Source organism: Dioscorea cayenensis, chromosome 18 (assembly GCF_009730915.1).
Source record: "Dioscorea cayenensis subsp. rotundata cultivar TDr96_F1 chromosome 18, TDr96_F1_v2_PseudoChromosome.rev07_lg8_w22 25.fasta, whole genome shotgun sequence".
Taxonomy (NCBI): Eukaryota; Viridiplantae; Streptophyta; class Magnoliopsida; order Dioscoreales; family Dioscoreaceae; genus Dioscorea; species Dioscorea cayenensis.
Genome location: NC_052488.1, coordinates 17011647 through 17018569, shown reverse-complemented (window position 1 = coordinate 17018569; position 6923 = coordinate 17011647). Strand labels below are relative to the sequence as shown.

General features: G+C 34.9%; 1 pseudogene; it reads right to left on the bottom strand.

Annotated features, from left to right (window-relative positions):
- Nucleotides 1–827: 827 nt before the first annotated feature.
- Nucleotides 828–6247, bottom strand: LOC120282844 (annotated as a pseudogene).
- Nucleotides 6248–6923: the final 676 nt, after the last annotated feature.

The window sequence follows — 6923 nt, the reverse complement described above, 5'->3', positions numbered from 1 at the left end:
AGCAATGGAATGTCCGCCACTATTATCTTATTTGTAATAAAAGTTCCATTGCTATGTCTTCATTGACTACAAAATTCATAATATTTCCGTTGTTATTTTTCTTGTAGCAACGAAATCTTGGTTGTTCTTTTCTTTTGTTTCCGTTGCGAGTTTTATATTGCAAATAGAATATTAGATGCAATTTTATGTTATAACAACGGAATTTATATTTTTCAATTTTAATGTATAAATTAGCAACGGAATTTTTGATGATATTTTTCCATTTCCAACGGAATTTCTATTATCATTTGTCATTTATAACGGAATATTAGTCGCTATTTTTTGTTATTGATTATCATAGCTATTAGCAATGGAATTTATTTTTTCACACCTGCACAATTAATTGGGCAAATGGAAAAAATTGTCCATACAAATACAAATAATATAAATGATCCATAAAAAATTTATCTGTTTAAATATCCAAAATCCATCATTTCATTCATACCAAAAATACAAATAATCCATACAAATAATCCAACATTCTATCACAACAAAAAAATGAATCATCAACAATCCTCTAATTCATCAATACAATTGTCACCAAAAAATAAAGTAAAGTAAAAATGCATCATGAACATCACATTAAATTACCTTGAGGGTTTTTAACCACTTGTCATAAACAAAATGGAATGAGTGAGTCAAACTACTGTTTAGTGACTTGAACAAAGTTGGATGTTAAAAATTAAGCAGCAGGTTATTGAAAAGAAAATTATTGTACATTCAGATACAATAACACAAGGGAATATGGGGAAATAATTACTGTAATTTTAGAGATCTCTTCTGAGAATCTAGAGAAACCCACCGGATGACTTCTCTTTGCGCTTGTCATCTGGCTCATCACCAACCTGTTCAATCAAATTATCGAATTATTAGAACCGATGTAAACATCACAAAAGAAGATGGCTGATAGTCTGAAAGATAGTGAGCATGGATATTTGACCTCCTTCGCTATAACTTGGAGCATCTCTAGAATTTCAGAAAAGTTGGGCCTCAAAGCTGCACCTCACTGCCAGCATTTTTCAAGCAGCTCAGTAAGTTTAGGATGAGTATGCTTAGGAATGGTAGGTCTCAGGCCCTGTAATAAATACATAAAAACCTTGAGCTATGTAATTAACATGTAAAAGCCGTTCTATCTAGTCTAATGCGCAAAATGTCATGCAACCACAAACAAAAAGTTCCAATAATAAGGATCCAACAGAGTGATATATATCTATGAGAACATTTACTACAGCATGAAATCCTTGACCATGGCCATTTACTTGGACGTGAATACACCAAGGGAAACGAAATAAGTTTAAATGGCAGTTTGCCCATTCTTGTGAACAATTTTTGACATGATTAACGTGGAACTTTTCTAGGAAAGGCAATTAAGATTAAAGGGTAAAATCTAATATTTGGGCAGCTTGTGCTGAAAATTCCAAATTACAAGTGAACATCCCAATAAATGGCACGTTGCATGTGAAACCAATAGCAAAAGGAATGAGAGTAGAGCATATATTATAGCAGAAAGGTTCGTTTTAATCAGAACAAAAATTTCAATGGAATTGTAAAAATAAAATTTCAAAGTGATACATACCTTTTGAACCACAGCTACCGTTGCTTGGAGTGGTGTTAAATATTCATATTAAAGCTAAAAAGGGAAATTGGAAGTTCAAGAAAGAAGTCATCTTTATGATAAAGGTGTCCAGAATATATGCAGCAGGTACCTTTCTAGTCAATAGTTCCCAAAGCACAATCGAGAAACTGAAAACATTAGCCTTGTGATCGTAGGGCTTGTATTTCATGACCTCTAGGATAGAATAACTTTGATTAGAAAATGTTTCCAAAAAAGGAAAATTAGAGAAAATTTTGCATAGAAAAATGCCAAGTTAAATTTCCCAGCTATAGCCTTCCTGAGACAATAATCATAGTGCTGCTAGGATTTGTCCCTTTTAGCTCCATTGCATAGTTGTTAAGCACCATGAAATCTTGTCTAAACTGCTATTCAATTTTTTTAAGCACCAAGCCTTTAGCATTTCTACACACCTTGTTTGTAACAAACACTCCTAACTCCCTCCTAACTATTGCCTTTAGGTTAATGGGCCTAATAAAAAGCATACCACTTATTAGATCACCAAATCTCTTCGCAACAACATGAGATGTCACCCTTCTGTTCTTTGTTGTCTGAAGAAGACATGAGTGTTTTGTATCATAATGTTTAACCACATACATTTTCTTAGCACTGCACTATGAACATAAAATCAACCACTTGCATCCCTTTGCAGAACACCTACCTCTCACCCAAAGTGCATCATTTTTCATGTATTTAAATTCAAATCCTTTCCTAGTTGAGAAATCTACAAGTTCACTCTTAAAATGTTTCAGGTTTGCAAATCTAAGATCTAAGAAGAAGTCAGGTAATGGCACATCAGGATTGTAATATTTTCTAATAGACCTATGCATGATAGCATCATCTGCATCAGATTCTTCACTAGTGTCTTCAAAACTTCCTGGGTATGATGATTCAATATAATCACTTTCAAATCCAACTACTTTCCCATATTGTGTTGCATTTGGCCTTGTAATTTGTCCTTCCCCATGTGTAGTATCACCAGCCATGCATCCATCTCCAATGTCATTATCATTTTCATCAACATCTTCATGCACAGCCTTTTTCAACTGGACATATTTGGTTACTTTAACCCTGACCTGGTCCCTTTCGTCATCTGCATCTGAGCCTACAACAGGGACATCTACTAAGATCTCCTCCTCCTCCTCCTCATCATCATCATCTCCTAAGCCACTGTCATGTTCAGGACAAAGTACTGAAGTATCTGACAATTTTGTAACAGCTAGACATGTTTGATCACCAATAGGGCATGGAAATAAAGAATCTGGCAATTCCACACCATGCTTAACATCTGAACAGTCCACATAAATATCTACCATAAGATTCCTCGTCAATTGATCTACTAAATCTAGAATTTCCACATCATCTTTAACAATTTTCAATGATCCGCCATTATCCATAAGAAAAAGATTAACAGACTTCTTAATATCATACCCTAGATCTTTCAAATCCCCCAATAAATCCTAATAAGACAGCTAATCAGGTTCATCAGCAAATTCTGCAACTGTCCTATCCAAATATTTCACATCACCTTCTGTTACTAATGTGCCTCCATGATGATACTTAACAATGTATTCCTCCATGTGGTTGCACAGCAATGAAATGCCACCTAATTTACTTAATAAGAGGAAATTTTCACACAATTAAGGAAGAGGAAAAGACTGCATGCTAGCACTTAATAAAATTAATAGTGAACTTTAGTTCGTGTCCTCCAGGTTAAAGTGCAATGTTCTCTGTACTGAAAGTATGAAGCTTCTGGACTAAGCCAGTCCTCAAAACTAACAGCAAGTCAAACCAGTAATCTTCTTTTGGACTATAAACCTCCGTTCAAATTATCAATATGGGTACAAATATACTCTAGAAGGCTTTCAATAACAAGATATTCAAACCAGATGAAGAAATAATGATATTCAAACCAGATCAATCTGGGTACAAATTATGTTTTGCAAGTTTTCATGAGAGACATAACTCAAAATGTAGGAACATATGTCAATGACATAGTGGATAATTTCATATTAACCCTAACCCTCACAAATTGGTATACTAAAATATTTAGTAATTTTATTATGTTAGCATACATTAAAAAAAGGCTGGTATCCCATGATGCTTAACAATTTCATTAGCTTATCAGTAGGCATAACTACAACTTGCTATGCTATTATGCTTGAAAAATTTCACTGTCTTGGCAATCTATAAAGGGAAATAGGAAAGTCTAATGCTTTACAAGTTGTCAAGCTCTTATTAATCAGTTGTAAATTTAAAATAAAGGAAAAACATTTAGAATGACTAGATAATTTCAAACATAACCCTAAGCTTTGCAAGTTGGCATGCTATGATATTGTCTTGTTTTTTTTAGTGGTAGGACCAAACAATGACTAGATAAGCACAACAACATTCAGAAAGTAAAAAATCAGAAAATAAATATAATTTCAAGAAATGGTAACTTCACAAAAGCAATAACAACAATATCAATACAATTGCTACAAACAGAACTACTATACAATAAGCAATTTCTGTAAGTTTTAATGGCAGGGAAAGAACGAATGACGCAACAACATGCTATTTCACCAACAAATTATAAGGCATGTTGCAAACCATGAAAGCAAATCAAATTATTTATTACCTCATAGTTTGACAAGGGCTACAATCACGAAAAGAATGTCAAAACTTGATCATGTATGGTTTATGTCAGAATCTAAAGAATTTACTGTTGCTATCTGGTATGAATGATAGTCAAGTGCTCATTGTCTAGAATCCATAATAATATTCAGGATTTTATTTGAATGATATTGAATCTTGATATCATATATTTGTATTAATTAAGATATGCATGAATATACAAGCAACGCTGACCCTCAATTTTAATTAAACAAAGGAAATTTAGTTTTGCAAAGAAAAACAATAGCCATTAGTTTCTCTGGTGGAGTTTTCAAGATAATATAATTACTAGAGTTAAAAGTGAAATTATTATGAACTTCTAATAAAAGATTCATTGACTTCAACATCCAAATTAAAAGCAAAGGGTTCAAGTTATTAATCACCCATCTATCATAGCTAAACCAAAAGCAATCCAATAAACACTGCTACCATGAACTTAATTCTAGAATTGTATCACAACCATATTACATAAGAAATCCACCATTTTCAAACAAATCATCAAATAATGCTTCTCATGCTATCACCCTCACAAACACATAAAATAATATTCAAGTCCTATTGTGTGGTCCCCATTGCTACACCTAACAAAAGCTAACACCCAAAACTACCATGTGCATATATATATATATATACCTCCCTGCAAGTATATATATATATATATATATATAAATGGTGCTCCTACCTCCTGAGAAATAAATGCTCTAACTCCTTCTAATTAAATGCTCCATTTGAGAACATGTCAACATATCAACTCAACATTTGAAACCATAAATCCTAGTTCACTGGATAAAATCAGTACATGAAGGCAAATTAATACAATGGTGTAGAAAAGAACAATACATGATAAATTACAACACAAGAACTAAAATACATGAGAAACTACAACGATAGGTTAACAAAGGGTAAGTTTGTAGTCCATTACTAAGAAAATCAAAGAAAATCCACTTTAGAAAGAAAGAAAGAAATTGCAAAACCTTATTGGGCTAATGAAGGGAGGGTGCTTCTACGACTTGATGGGGATGACTTCACACGACTTGGATGCTGAGGGTTTAGGAAATGATGATGACCGCTCACCTCGTTGTGGACCATGATGACGATGGCTCTGCAAGGCGTGAATGACAATGATGGCAAAAAGATTTAGGGCATGGATTAGTGGATTGGTGATCGGGCAAGGATCCGATTAGAATTTTTTATTATTTCTTTTAACCTATCTCTTTTTTTCAATGTTAAAAAAAATCCATGTCATCCTTGCTTAATATTAAAAAATACCATCTCAACACACACTGACGGTGAAGACAACGGACGTCTTCGATTGGACTAGAATTTCTCAATTTTAAAAGTAAAAGGACTCAATTGATACAAATACAAGTAGAGGGACTAAAAGGGTAGATCTGATAAAGTAGAGGGACCAATCGAGAAATTTTACCTATTATAAACAATGGAGGCTTAAACTTAAAAGGCTTTTGAAACTAAAGTTTGGAAAAACCCAAGGTCTAGTTTTCCCCAACCAGCTCAAAATTTCCCACTGTCTTTAACTCGATTTTCTCCTCCTCCTGCCGCCAAACCCAAACCCACATTTCTCATCTTCTTCTCCTCCTCATGTCACTAAACCCAAACCCACATTTCCCATCTTCCTTCTCCTCTTGCCGACCAACCCAAACCCAACTCTATTTTTCCTCCATCCTCTTCTCCGCCTAGCACCGCCTGCCGACCAATCCAAGAGCCCATCGACAAGCTAGCACCAAAGCCGACGATCCTTCATCCTTGGCGGCACCGACTCGCAGCCCCCGTGGTCGAAGCCCCCATCATCATCACCCATGACAGCCCTGGTGCTTTGCTCTCACATCCTTGATTTCCTGGCATTTGTGTGCTGTCCAGCGGCAACACTATAGTCAACATCGCGTTACGCCAGCCGAGGGCTTCACTTCCGGGAAGCGTCATGGCAACATTGCGTGGTCGGTTTGAGATACTATCCTAGACTGGGACTGTGATGACGCCTCCTCTCTTTTGCTCTTCGTAAAGACAGAAATTATTGGTTTAATCTAGATCAGTGCCACAACCATTGCTTCGATCACAATCCCTAAACGCTGATCATCATCGCTCCTTTTCCTATCTAGGTTAGTGCCTCCTTTTTTGATTCATGATGAGTTGCTTTTTATATTTGAAATCTAATTGATTTTCATCCATGCTGTTGTTGTTGTGCTTTTCGATGTTTAGCTATTTTTCATTTTTGATGTTGTTCTATTGGTGTTTTTTATATGCAGTGTGGGGGTTTTTTTTTTGAGGTTGTGTTTTAAGTTTTTTTGGTGTGTTTTCAATTGGTTTGATTTTCATCCATGCTGTTTGTGAATTTGGTGATGACAAGGTGCTACCTTGGTGCTGGTTTAGTGTGATATATCTGTCAAATGTTTTTTGGGGAGCAAGTAAAGAAACATGTAGAAAAGGCTTTGGATAACCAAGTCCAATGTTATGGTTAATGGGCATTTTACATGTGGATAACAATGATGAAAATGGGTGGTTCTAATCCATGGTTAGTGGAATGGCAGCCATGTTTCCTTATTTTCTATGTTCATTCCATTTCAGTTTATTCAAGTTAATTTAGTAATCATTATAAATT